Here is a 17,737-nt window from a genome sequence, read left to right on the forward strand (position 1 = left end):
TGTGGTAGCAGGGAGTGCATGGATGTGAGGGTGGGTAGTCAGGGCTGTGGGAGCAGGTAGTGCATAAATGGGAGGGTGGGTAGTCAGGGCTGTGGGAGCAGGGAGTGCATAAATGGGAGGGTGGGTAGTCAGGGCTGTGGGAACAGGGAGTGCATAAATGGGAGGGTGGGTAGTCAGGGCTGTGGGAGCAGGGAGTGCATAAATGGGAGGGTGGGTAGTCAGGGCTGTGGGAGCAGGGAGTGCATGGATGTGAGGGTGGGTAGTCAGGGCTGTGGGAGCAGGTAGTGCATAAATGGGAGGGTGGGTAGTCAGGGCTGTGGGAGCAGGGAGTGCATAAATGGGAGGGTGGGTAGTCAGGGCTGTGGGAACAGGGAGTGCATAAATGGGAGGGTGGGTAGTCAGGGCTGTGGGAGCAGGGAGTGCATAAATGGGAGGGTGGGTAGTCAGGGCTGTGGGAACAGGGAGTGCATGGATGTGAGGGTGGGTAGTCAGGGGCTGTGGTAGCAGGGAGTGCATGGATGTGAGGGTGGGTAGTTAGGGCTGTGGGAGCAGGTAGTGCATAAATGGGAGGGTGGGTAGTCAGGGCTGTGGGAGCAGGGAGTGCATAAATGGGAGGGTGGGTAGTCAGGGCTGTGGGAACAGGGAGTGTATGGATGTGAGGGTGGGTAGTCAGGGCTGTGGGAGCAGGTAGTGCATAAATGGGAGGGTGGGTAGTCAGGGCTGTGGGAACAGGGAGTGTATGGATGTGAGGGTGGGTAGTCAGGGGCTGTGGTAGCAGGTAGTGCATAAATGGGAGGGTGGGTAGTCAGGGCTGTGGGAACAGGGAGTGTATGGATGTGAGGGTGGGTAGTCAGGGCTGTGGGAGCAGGTAGTGCATAAATGGGAGGGTGGGTAGTCAGGGCTGTGGGAACAGGGAGTGTATGGATGTGAGGGTGGGTAGTCAGGGCTGTGGGAGCAGGTAGTGCATAAATGGGAGTGTGGGTGGTCAGGGGCGGTGGTAGCAGGTAGTGCATAAATGGGAGGGTGGGTAGTCAGGGCTGTGGGAGCAGGGAGTGTATGGATGTGAGGGTGGGAAGTCAGGGGCTGTGGGAGCAGGGAGTGCATAAATGGGAGGGTGGGTAGTCAGGGCTGTGGGAGCAGGGAGTGCATGGATGTGAGGGTGGGTAGTCAGGGGCTGTGGTAGCAGGGAGTGCATGGATGTGAGGGTGGGTAGTCAGGGCTGTGGGAGCAGGGAGTGTATGGATGTGAGGGTGGGTAGTCAGGGGCTGTGGTAGCAGGTAGTGCATAAATGGGAGGGTGGGTAGTCAGGGCTGTGGGAGCAGGGAGTGTATGGATGTGAGGGTGGGTAGTCAGGGGCTGTGGTAGCAGGTAGTGCATAAATGGGAGGGTGGGTAGTCAGGGGCTGTGGGAGCAGGGAGTGTACGGATGTGAGGGTGGGTAGTCAGGGCTGTGGGAGCAGGTAGTGCATAAATGGGAGGGTGGGTGGTCAGGGCTGTGGGAGCAGGTAGTGCATAAATGGGAGGGTGGGTAGTCAGAGGCTGTGGTAGCAGGTAGTGCATAAATGGGAGGGTGGGTAGTCAGGGCTGTGGGAGCAGGGAGTGTATGGATGTGAGGGTGGGTAGTCAGGGCTGTGGGAGCAGGTAGTGCATAAATGGGAGGGTGGGTAGTCAGGGCTGTGGGAGCAGGGAGTGTATGGATGTGAGGGTGGGTAGTCAGGGCTGTGGGAGCAGGGACTGCATAGATCAGAGGGTGGGTAGTTGCGGGCTGTAAGAGCAGGGATTGCATGGATGGGCAGCCCTGATGTTGCTCTGAAGGTGGGTAGTCAGGGGCTGTGGAATAAAGTGGGCATGGATTTGAGGGTGGGTCATCAGGGGCTGTGGGAACAGAGAGTGCATGGATGGGAGGGTGGGTAGTCAGGGGCTATAGGAGCAGGGAGTGCACAGATGTGAGGGTGGATAGTTAGGGGCTGTGGGAGGAGAGAGTGCATAAATGGGTGGGTGGGTAGTCAGGGGCTGTAGAGGCAGGGAGTGCATAGATGGGAGGGTGGGTAGTAAGCAGTTGTGAGAGCAGGGAGAGCATGGATGGGAGAATGGGTAGTCAGGGGCTGCAGAAGCAGGGAGTTCATGGATGTGAGGGTGGGTAGTCAGGGGCTGTAGGACCAGGAAGTGTATGAATGGGAGGGTAGGTACTCAGGGGCTGCAGAAGCAGCGAGTGCATGGATGTGAGGGTGGGTAGTCAGGGGATGTGGGAGCAGGGAGTGCATGGATGTGAGGGTCGGTTGTCAGAAGCTGTGGGGGCACAGAGTGCATGGATGGGCAGCTGTCATACTGCTCTGAGCGTGGGTAGTCAGAAGCTGTGGGAGGGGGGAAGGCATGGATGTGAGCGTGGATAGTCAGGGGCTGTGGAAGAAGGAGTGCATAGATGGGAGGGTGGGTAGTCAGGGGCTGTGGGAGCAGAGAGTGCATAGATGTGAGGGTGGGTACTTGGGCTTTGGGAGCAGGGAGTGTGTCGATGGGAAACAGGGTAGTCAGGGGCTGTGGGAACAAGGAGTGCACGGATAGGCAGCTCTCATGCTGCTGTGAGGGTGGGTAGTCAGGGGCTGTGGGAGCAGGGAATGCTTGGATATGACTGTGGGTAGTCAGAGGCAGTGAAAGAAGGGAGTGCATAGATGGGAGGGTGGGTAGTCACGGGCTGTGGGAGCAGGGAGTGCATGGATGGGAGGGTGGGTAGTCAGGGACTGTGGGAGCAGTGAGTGCATAGATGTGAGCGGGGGTAGTTAGGGGCTGTGGGAGGACCAAGTGCAGGGAAGGGAGGGTGGGTAGTCAGGGGCTGTGGGAGCAGGGAGTGTATGGATGTGAGGGTGGGAAGTCAGGGGCTGTGGAAGCAGGGAGTACATGGACGTGAGAGTGGATAGTCAGGGGCAGTGGGGCACAGGAAGCGCATGGATGAAGGGCTGTCATGATCCTCTGAGGGTGGTAGTCAGGGGCTGAGAGGCCGAGGGAATGCATGAATGGCAAGGTGGGTAGTCAGGGGCTGTGGGAGCAGGCAATGCATGGATGGGCAGCTCTCATACTACTCTAAGGGGGGGTAGTAAGGTGCTGTGGGAGCAGGAAATGAATGGATGGGAGAATGGGTAGTCAGGGGCTGTGGAAGCATGGAGTGTATGGATGGGATGGTGGGTAGCCAGAACCTGTGGGAGTAGGAAGTATATGTATATGAGGGGGGATGGTCAGGGGCTGTGGGAGGAGAAAGTACATGGATGTGAGGGTGGGTGGTCAGGGGCTGTGGGAGCAGAAAGCGCATGGATGTGAGTGAGGGTGGTTATTCAGGGGCTGTGGGAGCAGGGAGTGCATGGATGTGAGGGTGGGTAGCCAGGGGCTGTGGGAGCAGGGAGTGTATGGATGGAAATGTGGGTAGTCAGGGCTGAGGGAGCAGGGACTGCATGGATGGGCAGCCCTGATGTTGTTGCTCTGAGGGTGGGTAGTCAGGGGCTGTGGGAACAGGGAGTGCATGGATGTGAGGGTGGGTAGTCAGGGGATGTAGTAGCCCGGAGTGCATGGATGTGAGGGTGGATAGTCAGGGGCTGTGGGAGGAGAGAGGGCATGAATGGGAGAGTGGGAGTCAGGGGCTGCAGAGGCAGGGAGTGCATGGATGGGCAGCTTTCATGCTGCTCTCAGGGTGGGTAGTCAGGGGCTGTGGGAGCAGGTAGTGCGTGGATGGGAGGGTGGGTAGTCAGTGGCTGTGGGACCAGGAAGTGTATGAATGGGAGGGTAGGTACTCAGGGGCCGTGAAAGCAGGGAGTGCATGGATGTGAGGGTGGGTGGTCAGGAGCTGTGGGACCAGGAAGTGTATGAATGGGAGGGTAGGTACTCAGGGGCCGTGAAAGCAGGGAGTGCATGGATGTGAGGGTGGGTAGTCAGGGGCTGTTGGAGCAGGGAGTGCATGGATGTGAGGGTGGGTAGTCAGGGGCTGTTGGAGCAGGGAGTGCATGGATGTGAGGGTGCTTAGTCAGGGGCTGTGGGAGCAGGGAGGGCAGAAATGGTAGGGTGGGTAGTTAGAGGCTGTGGGAGCAGGCAGTGCATGGTCGGGAGGGTGGGTAGTCAGGAGCTGTGCAAGCAGGAAGAGCGTGGATGTGACGTTGGGAAGTCAGGGTAGTCCGGGCGGGCGCGGACCCTTCCACCGCCGGCGGGGAGCACCCGCTCCACCGGCCGGGGATCCCCGGGGCGCGGCGATGGTCCCTCCTGACGCGGGCGCAACGTCGCCGGGGCGTCCCGGACCCTAGGCCGCGCACGGTCGCCGGAGCCCGGCACTCGCGCCCCGATCTCGGCCCTCCAGGCGGCCGGGGACCTTGAGGGAAAAGGCCAGCTCCCTCCTACTCACCGACCGCAAGGCTCGGCGACTCCAAACCCCTCTGCAACCGCTTCCTCCAGCCGTTGCCGCCGCCGCGGGCCCGGGCTGGGTCAGGACTTGCGCGCGCCCGCCGTTGTCTACGCCGCCCAACGTGACCCCGCCCCCACCGTCCCGCACGCTGCCGCCGGGCGCGCGAGCCGCCAGGGCGAGGACCTAGGGAGAGGCGAGTGCCCCAGTCCGCCGGGTGGGCGCGCCCGGGACGCGCGGAGTCGCCCTCTGGCGGGCGAGGGGCGGCTGCCTGGGGAGGGGCGGGGCGGGGCGGGAGAGACCGAGCCCTGGTCACCCCTGGGCTGACGCGTCCCTCTCCGGTAAGGGGAGCCCTTCCCCGCCTCAGGGCGGGAGACCGGCTCCCTCCCGGGCCAGAGGTTCGCACGTGTGTTCCGGAGAAGGTGAAGTCAGCCCGGCACCGCGGGAGGAGGCTAGATCACTAAATCACCTGGTCCTCTTGGGGCTGCTGTCGGTGAGCGGCGACATTCTGCCCGTAGAGGACTCGGCTTGGCCTGGCACGCTCAAGATCTGTTAGCTGCCGGTACCACCACCACCGTTACCACGACCGCCGTCACACCAGCAGCATCCGTGAGTCTCGCCTACTTTGCTTGTCAAGCAGAGGGCTTACGGCGTGAGTGTAGTCCGCCTTCGCCCTCCCTCGCAGCTGCAACTTTCCAACTTGTACCTCCACGTGGACCTGCTCTCTCTACTCAAGTCTAGCTGGTGCCTGCTGGAGTTTGCACGTGTGTTTCTTTTACCGCATTTCTTTTGACTTCAGACGCCTAACCCAAGCTTATTATCTCCCCTAAAATTGGACCGCCTTAAAATATATATTACCTTTCTTTTTCCTGTTCTTTTTTTTTTTCTGAGAAGAGTTTTCGCTGTTGTTACCCAGGCTGGAGTGCAATGGCAGGATCTCGGCTCGCCGCAACCTCCGCCTTTTGGGTTCAAGCAATTCTTCTGCCTCAGCCTCCCGAGTAGCTGGGACTACAGGTGCGCACCACCATGCCCAGCTAATTTTTTTGTATTTTTAGTAGAGACGGTGTTTCACCATGTTGACCAGGTGAAACCTCGATCTCTTGACCTCGTGATCCACCGGCCTCCGCCTCCCAAAGTGCTGGGATTAGAGGCGTGAGCCACCGCGCCCGGCCCGACTTCCTGTTCTTAAAAGACTGTTTGTGGCCGGCGCGGTGGCTCTGGCCTCTTAGCCCAACACTTTGGGAGGCTAAGGCGGACGGATTTTTGTATAATACTTTTATGAGATGCTTTTTTTTTTAAGATTAAAGCCAAGATAAATTATTGTCTCATCTTCATCACCTATGGATGCTAGTGTCTTTAAGGGAAGGTAAAGAATGTTTTGTTAGTTAGAAGTAAATATTGACGTTTTAATGGTGGTGATAGTGAGTTTTGTGGTACCAGCTGTTTTGTATTGCATCCGGCAAGGTACAGGTTTTCATGTTCAGGTTTTGTTGGGATGAGACCTTTTGATCCCAAGGTCAGGTGGATGGGATTTTTGGATTTGTATTTGCTCCTTGAGTCTCGGGGCAGTGTCTCCACGCGGGGTTTCCTGTTGAGGGGCATCACATGCAATAGTGTGAAGTAGGTACAAGGGGCAGTCATTGTATTCTATAGTATTTTGTAGTCTCCATTTCTCAGCTGTATCCTCATTCGGTTTTCTTCTCAGAAGTGTTTTTACTGGACTCATGACTTGGAGGCCGGACCTTAAATCCAGAGATGGCAACCTGGATAGGGACTTAAAAGGATCCACAAAAACTTGTGACACACTTGGTGCCTAGGCCCTGTTCCCAATAACCCCTTCTAGGGCCGTTTATCTAACATTTTGGTGCCTTCTTTCCCCTCCCTAATTTGTAGACGATCCGACCTTTTATTCCTTGGAGGATTTGCTTTGGGGATAAAATTTTGGTGCTCAGGCACAGGGACATTCACTTTTAATGAAAGAACCCTTGGGCATGACTCCAATCCCAGAATTGCTCACTGAGCGCTATGCCACCTAAGCATTGACCTGAACATATTAGTGCACTCCAGTCCAGATTGGACCACTGATCCTACGTGGAAGGGCTGTGTTTTTAAAAAATATATATATATATCTGGTAAGCAGTAGTGTGTGAAATTGCTTTTTGTATACCGATCTATGCATGTTTTGTGCATGAGTAGTACTTGTGTTGCTATTCCTGTTGATGTTAAGTTACTGTATAATATAAACAGTATGTGCTTTTCTATATCAGCGTGTAAATTTAATATAACACATATGCAGTAATAAACGTTTTACTGAAGAAAAAAAAAAGAGGTTAGTTGCTGTGTTATTTGGGTAGGTACTCGTGCCTGGCATATCTTCATTGTAAATTGTAGCCTTTAACATTTTAAAGTAGACAATTTTTATTTGTCTGTTATCGTGTTGCTGTTCTGCAAGTTTTTTGAAACTAAATTCTACCTTGCGTTATATCAGAATCTCTTGTTTCTGTTCTCTGGAAATATATTTACTCATCTCTATTTTCAGCCTTTCTGAATCACATTGTTTCAGGTATGCTTCTTCTATATGGCACCAAATTGATTTTTGTGTTGTGAGCCAGTACAATTTTTTTTTTTTTTTTTTAGACAAAGTCTATTTCTGTCACCAAGGCTGGAGTGCAGTGGCCCAGTCTTGTATTTTTAGTAGATACGGGGTTTCACCATGTTGATCAGGATGGTCTCGATCTCTTGACCTCGTGATCCACCTGCCTCGGCCTCCCAAAGTGCTGGGATTACAGGCGTGAGCCACTACGCCCTGCCAGCAGTGAGGTTTTTAACAATATTTTATGAAAGCTTTTTAATGTAAAAGTACTATGGAGATGTTAATTATATTAGAAAACAAGCAGATAATCTCTGGAGAGAAACATCTTCAAACAAGAATAACTTGATTGTTGTAGTGATTTGCAATAAGTAAAGTAGGAAACAAATGCCCATTTTCAACTGTCAAGTTCATGAGGAAAAAAAAGGTCTATTTTGTTAATGTCTGTGTTATTCTCGCCTAGAATAGTGCCAGATACAAAGTAATGAATTAATAGTATTTTTAACTCAATGAGACTGTTATGCTTATTAATTCAACAAATACTACAAACATAATATGAAACAATGTACATGTTAAATTATTACAATTAGTAAAGACTAAAAATCAAAAGAACATTCAACCTAAAATTACTAGATTTTTCAAAATAACTGAACGTAATTTCCAAAAGTGGAAAACGTAGTCTGAAAATATAAAAGTCAGGAATTAAGAGTAGAACAGAGAACTGAAGAGACAAAATGCAACATATGAAAGACTGAGAGAAAAGGTAAGAATTAGAAGCTTAAGCAGAGAGAAATTGGCATTCCTGAAATGGGGGGAAGAGAAGAGGAAATGGTAAAAATATTTTAACTGAGAAATGACTTTAAAGAGTTGAGTCTTCATAACAGGTGTCCCAAATCCAAAGCAGAGTTTATTTGTTGAAGTTCTAACCCCTGGTACCTCAGAATATAAGTATATTTGGAGGCCGAGTCTATAAAGGGGCAATAAAATTAAAATGAGCTTACTAGAATAGAATGGATTCTAATACCGTATGACTGGTGTCCTTGTAAGAACAAGGAATCTGAGCATAGACGCATGTGGACATGAAAACACCAGGAGATCTCAAAACAGAATTCCATGAAGACTTGATTTTCCATCCTTTCTTGATTCAAAACTTTTAACAGTTTGGAAGGAAGATATCTGAATACAATTAAGGCCAGTTTTGAAAAACTCATAGTTAACATCACAGCTAGTGGAAAGGAACGAAAAGCTGTTTCTTTAAGATGTGGTGCAAGACAAGAACTCCCACTCTCAACATAGTACTGAGAGTACTAATTATCAAGGGCAGAGAAAAAGATATAAACGGTATCCAAAACCAGAAGGAAGTAAAATTATCTTTGTTAGCACCTGACATGATCCTATATATAGAAAACCCCAGACTCCACCAAAAAACTGTGAGATCAAAAAGATGAATTCAATGAAGTTGCAGGATGAAAAATCAACATAAACATTTCAAAATGAACAAATGAAGTATATAAATTATTCTATTCATTATTTTTATTGTGAAATTTAGAGTTATAATGTCAAATGCCATTAAGATAAATCAGCATTCTTATTTTTTCTCTTTTTATTTTATGAATGTGTTTTAGAATGTGATTATCATTAATGTAAAATGATATATATCCTTTCTAACATTTTTCTCATTTTCTTTGTATTTTCAATGTACTCTCCTGCCAGGTATCCTACAAAATTGTAATTGAAGGGAAACCATATACTGTGAATTTAATGCAAAAGTAGGTCATCATCATTATTTTATCAATTCTCTTTGTGTCAGTTTTAGAATTCATAGCTGCAATATTTTTATACATCATAAATTTCAGAAAATGTTTTCTATTTGTAAGATAGATGGTACTAGTTTGAGGAAATAACATTAAAATAAGATTCAAAATTACCCTGCTTTTATGCAAATGCCTAAAGTGAAATCATTGGATGTTGTTGTTTCCATCTTAGTGAACTGTAGCACATAACAGGAAACAGGAGAAAAAGAGAAAGATGTGTAAAGATGCATTTATTGTTTGATTAATAAGCCCTTCCTACAATATCTTGAAAACAAGATGGTTTAAAATAACTGCACCAGTATTAATACAGTATTTAACCACTTTAAATTTGGCTGAATTCTTCATTTTATTCCCAGTAGAATCATTCTTTCACCTTCTTCTTTTTCCCTGACTTCTTCTGATACTTTTCCTTCTTTTCCTTTTTCTCCTCCTCCATGTCGTCCTCCTTCTTTCTAACACTGTCCCTCTGAAAGCGGATGGTACATTCAAGTTCAGAAATTTGACAAATGGAGTTTTGATACATGTGCATGCAAAATGTAGAGCCTCTGCTTTGCAGTACCTTCACAAAAGTAATAAAGAACTTTAATTGGTACCAAGTGTTGACAGAGGGAAGGGAGTCATTTTATCAGAGTCACAGAGAGAAGGTAGACCTCCCTTCAAAGATTCAAAGAGACGTAAGCACCCTTGCAACAAGGTAATAAATATTTCGCTTTCATTCACATCTCGTTCTCCTCTCTCCATTAGAATAACTCAAGGTAAAAGTCAAGGGCAAAGCATCCCACTCACATAATCCATTTGTGTCATCTACCTGGGCTAGACAGCATGGTAGAAAATGATGGAAAATTGACTTAGAGAAGCAAACAGAAGAAACTAAAATGTATACCTAGAAGCCTATCATGAAGTATATTCATCAAAATGTTATTAGATATATTTAAAGGATTTGTGGATTTTTCTCAAAATTCATGTCATAGTATGATAAAATGCACTATAGTAAGCATCTTACAAAGATATTTTAGTTTTCCCAATAAAATTTAAACAATGGAAAAGTCAGAATTCTTATTATCAGTCATTATTACCATAATATTAATTAATGCAATGGTTTAACTTATGAATTACATGTATGAAATGTCTATATAAAATATGATCTTTAAGGAATCAATTTTTAAAAATTTTTAATTATTATGAGTACACAATAGTTACATGTATTTATTGGAGAGATGTGATGTTTTGGTACAGGCATACAATGTGTAATGATTAAATTAGGATAATTGGAATATCCATCACCTCAAGCCTTTATCACTTCTTTGTGTTAGGAACATTCCAATTCCACTCTTAGTTATTTTAACATATACTGTAAGTGTTGTTAACCAATGTAACACTATTGTCCTAGAAATCCTAGACCTTATTCTATTTAATTGTGCTCATTAAACCATCTCCCCTTTATCCCCCACTTTCGACCACTCTTCCCAACCTCGGGTAGTGACCAAATTACAAATTAAAATAATCTCTTCATAATTTGACACTATGTTTTTCCATGAGTTTTTCTTTAAATATTATCTTTTGTGAATACAAATAAGACTGCAATGGTTTTTATATGGAGTTAATAAATTCCTGGAGCAATTTTTTTTCTTTGTCTGAGGCCATCAAATGGGTCATCCATTTAACACATTGGTAAAACTTTAGATTTTACTTTTCATAGTTTTCTTGTATTTATAATGAGTTATGCCAACATGGATGGCACATCTGGGGATAGCCTATTAGAGCGCCTATTCCATTTTATCATGTGACTCTTTAATAATTGCATTGTTCTCCCAGTAAACAAAATAATGTACATTTATTTATTTTTTCTCAGCATCCCACAACCATAAGTCTAGAATCACTTGCAGTTATTTTAGCACAATTATTGAGCCTCAGTATGGGGATCACTTACGATGACATTCACAAATGCCAGCGCTCAGGAGGTGTCTGTATTATGAATCCAGAAGCAGTGTAAGATTTCTGAATTTTATACTTTACATATGTAGTTTAATGTAATTTTAATGTATTTCGTTTAAGAAAGTTTAAGTTGTTAAATAATAATGGTTGACTATCAGAGGTGACCAGGGACTCCAGGACCAAAATGTATATTCTAATGCCCATGATGTATATTTATCTCAATATCACTTGTAATCAACTGTTACACTGGCTTTCTCTCATGTAATCTAACATTACATCTATCAATATGTTTATTGTATAATTTTATAATTTGATGCATGATTTGATAAGCCAAATGCAAGCATGAGATCACTACACAGAGAGTGTTTATTAGTATGAACTTGTCTGCATGACTCTCCTTGACCCTGCCTTGGCTCAGCCTGAAGTCTCAGCATCTGTAGATTTCAGAGATGTTGCCATTGAGCTTTTTCTTTGTCATGAGAGAAACTCTTTTGCAGTATTCTAATCAGGCATTAGTGATCTAATGATTTTATTTTTTTGCTGATACCAACATTATTCTTCACATGTACCCCAAAACCTAAAATGAAACAATATATATTGTTTCATTTTAGGTTTTGGGGTACATGTGAAGAACATGCAAGATTGTTGCATAGGTACATACATGGCAATGTGGTTTGCTGCCTTCCAACCCATCACCTATATCTGACATCTCTCCCCGTGTTATCCCTCCCCACACTCTCCACCTCCTGCTGCCCCTCCCCAGTTCCCCCCCATAGAACCCAGTGTGTGATGCTCCCTCCCTGTGTCCATGTGTTCTCATTGTTCAACACCTGCCTAAGAGTGAGAACATGCGGTGTTTGATTTTCTGTTCTTGGGTCAGTTTGCTGAGAATGATGGTTTCCAGGTTCATTCATATCCCTATAAAGTACAGGAATGCATCATTTTTTATGCCTGCGTAGTATTCCATGGTGTATACATGCCACAGTTTCCCTGTCCAGTCTATCATCGATGGCCGTTTGGGTTGGTTCCAGGTCTTTGCTATTGTAAACAGTGCTTCAGTGAACAGTGATGTGCATGTGTCCTTATAACAGAACGATTTATAATCCTTTGGATATATACCCAGGAATGGGATTGCTGGGTCAAATGGAATTTCTATTTCTAGGTCCTTGAGGAATCTCCACACTGTCTTCCACAATGGTTGAACTAATTTACACGCCCACCAACAGTGTAAAAGTGTTCCTATTTCTCCACATCCTCTCCAGCATCTGTTGTCTCCAGATTTTCAAATGATCGCCATTCGAACTGGCATGAGATGGTATTTCATTTTAGTTTTGATTTGCATTTCTCTAATAACCAGTGATGATGAGCATTTTTTCATATGTTTTTTTGGCCTCATATATATCTTCTTTTGTAAAGTGTCTGTTCATTTCCTTTGCCCACTTTTGAATGGGCTTGTTTTTTTCTTGTATATCTGTTGTAGTTCTTTGTAGGTTCTGGATATTAGCCCTTTGTCAGATGGTTAGATTGCAAAAATTTTTTCCCATTCTGTTGGTTGCCAGTTCACTCTAATGATTGCTTCTTTTGCTGTGCAGAAAATCTGGAGTTCAATTAGGTCCAACTTGTCTATTTTGGCTTTCGTTGCCAATGCTTTTGGTGTTTTGGTCATGAAGTCCTTGCCTACTCCTATGTCCTGAATGGTTTTGCCTCGATTTTCTTCTAGGGTTTTTATGGTATTAGGTCTTATGTTTAAGTCTTTAATCCATCTGGAGTTAATTTTAGTGTAAGGTGCCAGGAAGGGGTCCAGTTTCTGCATTCTTGACATTGCTAGCCAGTTTTCCCAACATCATTTATTAAACAGGAATCCTTTCCCCATTGCTTGTTTTGTCAGGTTTGTCAAAGATCAGATGGTTGTAGATGTTTGGTGTTGCCTCCGAGGCCTCCGTTCTGTTCCATTGGTGTATATCTGTGTTTTGGTACTAGTACCATGCTGTTTTGATTACTGTAGCCTTGTTGTATAGTTTGAAGTCAGGTAGTGTGATGCCTCCAACCTTGTTCTTTTTGCTTAGAATTGACTTGGCTGTGTGGGCTGTTTTTTGGTTCCACATGGAGTTTAAGGTGGTGTTTCCAGTTCTGTGAAGAGGGTCATTGGTAGCTTGATGGGGATAGCATTGAATCTATAAATTACTTTGGGCAGTATGACCATTTTCACAAAACGGATTCTTCCTGACCATGGGCATGGAATGTTTCTCCATCTGTTTGTGTCCTCTCTTATTTCCTAGGCCATTAAGAACTTGCTTTATGTATCTGGGTGCTCCTGTCTTGGGTGTGTATATATTTAGGATCTTTAGCTCTTCTTGTAGCATTGATCCTTTTACCATTATGTAATGTTCTTCTTTGTCTCTTTTGATTTTTGTTGGTTGAAAGTCTATTTTCTCAGAGACTAGGATTGCAACTCCTGCTTTTTTTTTTTTTCTTCTCTCCATTTGCTTGGTAAATCTTCCTCCATCCCTTTATTTTAAGCCTATGTGTATCCGTGCATGTGAGATGGGTTTCCTGGATACAGCATACCGATGGGTTTTGTCTTTTTCTCTAATTTGCTAGTCTGTGTCTTTTGATTGGGGCATTTAGCCCATTTACATTTAGGGTTAATATTATTATGTGTGAATTTTATCCTGCCATTTTGATGCTAGCTGGTTGTTTTGTCTGTTAGTTGATGAGGTTTCTTCATTGTGTCACTGTTCTTTACCATTCGGTACATTTTTGGAGTGGCTGGTACTGGTTGTTCCTTTCTATGTTTAGTGCTTCTTTCAGGAGCTCTTGTAAAGCAGGCCTGGTGGTGATGAAATCTCTGAGTAGTTGCTTGTTTGTAAAAGATTTTATTTCTCCTTTGCTTATGAAACTTAGTTTGGCTGGATATGAAATCCTAGGTTGAAAGTTCTTCTCTTTAAGGATGTTGAATATTGGCCCCCACTCTCTTCTGGCTTGTAGGGTTTCTGCTGAGAGATCTGCTGTGAGTCTGATGGGCTTCCCTTTGTGGGTAACCTGACCTTTCACTCTGGCTCCCCTTAGCATTTTCTCCTTTATTTCAACCCTGGTGAATCTGACGATTCTGTGCCTGAGGGTTGCTGTTCTTGAGGGATATCTTTGTGGTGTTCTCTGTATTTCCTGCACTTGAATATTGGCCTGCCTTGCTAGGTTGGAAAAGTTTTCCTGGATAGTATCCTGAAGAGTGTTTTCCAGCTTGGATTCATTCTCGCCATCACATTCAGGTACACCTATCAAACATAGATTAGGTTTTTTCACATAATCTCATATTTCTTAGAGGCTTTGTTCATTTCTTTTACTCTTTTCTCTCTAATCTTGCCTTCTTGTTTTATTTCATGAGTTGATATTCAACCTCTGAAATCCTTTCTTCTGCTTGGTCAATTCGGCTATTGAAACATGTGCATGCTTTGCAAAGTTCTCACATTATTTTTCAGCTCCATCAATTATGTTCCTCTCTAAGCTGTTTATTCTCATCAGCATTTCATCAAACCTTTTTTCAACATTCTTAGTTTCTTTGCATTGGGTTAGAACAAGTTCTGTTAGTTCAGAAAAGTTTGTTATTACCCACTTTCTGAAGCCTGTTTCTGTCAATTCATCAGACTTATTCTCCATCCAGCCTTGTTCCCTAGCAAGGCAGGCCAACATTGAAGTCTAGGAAATACAGAGAAAGCCACAAAGATATCCCTCAAGAACAGCAACCCCAAGGCACAGAATCATCAGATTCACTAGGGTTGAAATGAAGGAAAAAAATGCTAAGGGCAGCCAGAGCAAAAGGTCAGGTTACCCACGAAGGGAAACCCATCAGACTCACAGCAGATCTCTCAGCAGAAACCCTACAAGCCAGAAGAGAGTGGGGGGCCAATATTCGACATCCTTAAAGAAAAGAACTTTCAACCTAGGATTTCATATCCAGCCAAACTAAGTTTCATAAGTAAAGGAGAAATTTATAAAAAGATAAATTTAAAAAAAAAAGGAAAAAAAAAAAGCCTGTTTTCTTTATTAGTACAGAGGTGTCCCAGCACTTAGAAGTTATGAGGAAGAAGGATGGCAAATGAAAAAGAAGTGAGGCACTTTGGAGAATAGGAGCTTAAATAAGAGAGAGCAGTGTCAAGTGAGAGCCAATAAAAAGTTATGGATTAGTAATTTTCTTCCACTAAAATATTTACATTCTTACACGGTTGACTTCCCATAATCAGAGATTGAAAGCTTTGACACAGAGTTGGGAATTTGGTCTGTTGTGGATGCTGTTATGTAGGTTTATTCTAAGGGTAGATAGTTTATGGAAACTCTTACATTAAAATTTGAGGTTTGATGTGTCTTTAGTCATTTCAGTGGTGTGAAGACCTTTAGTAACTGCAGCATCGAAGACTTTGCACATTTTATTTCAAAGCAGAAGTCCCAGTGTCTTCACAATCAGCCTCGCTTAGATCCTTTTTACAAACAGCAACCTGTGTGTGGTAACACAATTCTGGAAGCAGGAGAGGAGTGTGACTGTGGGACCGAATAGGTTGGTACTAATTTGGAAGGTTATGCACTAAAATTGCAGCAAAAATTACTTATTAATTCAAGTGTGAAACTGCCATTTTTCTCAATATATCAAGCTAAGTTTTCTGCAAATGATTCAGGAGGACATGTAGGTATTATAACGACTAATGAGTGGACTTACATATATTGGTATAGTAGTCCTTTGCTTTGTAGATCTACGTGGATTTGTGAGAATATACAGGAATTGTGAGAATTTTCTTTTATTTATTCCAGCTTTTTTGAGGTATAGATGACAGTTTTAAACTGTATATATTTGAATTATACAGCTTGATTGAGCATATGTGTACATTTTGAAATATCCACTAAAATTTAGATAACTAACATATTTGTAATCTCACATGGCATTTTATTTCTTCCTTTTCCTTTTTAAAAATTTTCCTTTCTGCTGAGAACACTCAGAATCTACCTTCTTAGTAAAGTTCAAGTACATGATATGATATTGTGAACTGTAGTCATATTTGATATTCAGAATGTATTCATCTTGCAGAAATGAAACTTTACACCCCTTGACCATCATCTCCCTGTTTTCCCCTCCTTGAGGTCCCTGGTAAGCACCATTCTATTCTCTCAAATAGTAATTTTCAAGGCCACTAATTTCATAACTGAGTTGATGTAGGTTCAATCTCTTCCTCTTGAATATTTAAACCTAAAATTTAAACCTAGTATTTAACCTAAATTCCTTTGCTGTTCATAAAGAGAGATATAAAGCTTTCACTAAGGAGCAAGAAAACCTGGACAGCACATTCGTGGTCTTTGAAAATTTTAATCCAGGTCAATATTTGAGTCCAAACAATTTGTAACGTACATAATTAAGAAGAGCTAATTGTCCCAAACAATAGAAATCTTAGATAAAGCACCTGGGTTGAAGGGAGGTGAAGAGAGCAGAGATAATGGGAATGAAATGAGGGAGCTATTGAGACTCACAGTGAATGGTACAGACTGAAGAGAATCAAGAAAACTAAGTAGACTTCATTGTGCCCTACCGTGGTCACTCACGTAGCGCCCCCCGCCAAACATAAAAGTGTGTTTATAGATCCTAAGATGTGTGATATATATCAGACAGAGTTTCACTCTTGTTGCCCAGGCTGGAGTGCAATGGCTCAATCTTGGCTCACCAGGACCTTCGCCTCCTGGGTTCAAGCGATTCTCCTGCCTCAGCCTCCCAAGTAGCTGGGATTACAGGCATGCGCCACCATACCCAGCTAACTTTTAAAATTTTAGTAGAGACGGTGTTTCTCCATGTTGGTCAGGCTGGTCTTGAACTCCCCAACCTCAGGTGATCCACCCGCCTCAGCCACCCAAAGTGCTGAGATTACAGGAGTGAGCCACCACACCCAGCCATATATGTGATATGTTTTTAAAAAATTATTCCTTGTCACCCACTTGTTTCTGCTTGGCTGAGTTTGAATGGAAACATTCTTGAAAATTTCTTCTTCAGTTGGACAGTAGTGTAGCTAAGCTCTCTAAATGTTATATAATTGAGGCTTAAACCATTGAGATAAAACTTTCTCCTCTAGAATTACAGTAGATAGCAGTAACAGTGAGAATTCTTAGAACAGCTGCAAAAAATACTGACTACTCTGTGCGTCCAAGTAAGTATCTTGCTATAACTCATATGAAGACTACTAAATCCACGATTTATTTTTGTGTGATTTATCACATTTCTTTTTCCAATTTACCCTATTTTAAATTTCTGCACATTTAAAAAATCTGTGTGTGTGTGTCTGTGTGTATGAATGAATGCATTGTCTTTAAGCCTTCTTCTTATCTATTGCTTTTATCAACCCTAGTAATAGAAGTTTGAAAAGCATATTCACTGGGCATAGATGAACTAAAGCATAAAACAAGGCATAGTAAGATATGAGTGAATGATATAAAGGTGAAAACTTCAGTATGCTGACAAGTAACATCATTTCCCGGCCCTTAATTAAAGAATTAAAAGTGACACAAATCAACAGTATATGCCATAAAATGCAGAAACTTGTTAAAATATTATAGATTCAGAAGGCTCTAGTAAGACGTAGTCACTACAATAGTATTTTTAAATTATAATTTCTTTTTATTTTATGTCATGTATTTAACTATCTCTTTGCCTAGAAGAGGCAGAGCTCTTCTTAATGACTTGACTATGGTGGACCCCAGGGCTTCGGAGAATCCTTTTATCAGTGTAACCAAACCTATTCTAGCAATGTGAACAACACACGGTCTGGCAATGAGTAGGTAATTAATAAACGTCTGTTAAGAAATGAAATGAGTAAGAGCTTTTATTTATTTCTCTCTTTGCCAACATGTAAATTCAGCATCATCGTGTGTATGTTACATATGATGTTGCCATCATGAAAACGTCTGTCTAATGTGAATAAAAGTTGGAGAATAGTTTAGAGCATTTGATTTGCCTTACAGAATTGTACCCTTATCGGAGCGACATGCT

At 43.9% G+C, this 17,737-nt stretch overlaps 1 long non-coding RNA gene across 1 annotated transcript; it reads left to right on the top strand.

Moving 5' to 3' along the window:
• The first annotated feature begins 4,518 nt into the window (after positions 1 to 4,518).
• Positions 4,519 to 10,298, top strand: LOC128929445 (uncharacterized). The gene is made up of 3 exons (XR_013525663.1): positions 4,519 to 5,141; positions 8,681 to 8,736; positions 9,255 to 10,298. It is a non-coding gene; the product is annotated as an uncharacterized LOC128929445 (long non-coding RNA).
• Positions 10,299 to 17,737: the final 7,439 nt, after the last annotated feature.

Source organism: Callithrix jacchus, chromosome 13, assembly GCF_049354715.1.
Source record: "Callithrix jacchus isolate 240 chromosome 13, calJac240_pri, whole genome shotgun sequence".
In the NCBI taxonomy this organism is placed as follows: Eukaryota; Metazoa; Chordata; class Mammalia; order Primates; family Cebidae; genus Callithrix; species Callithrix jacchus.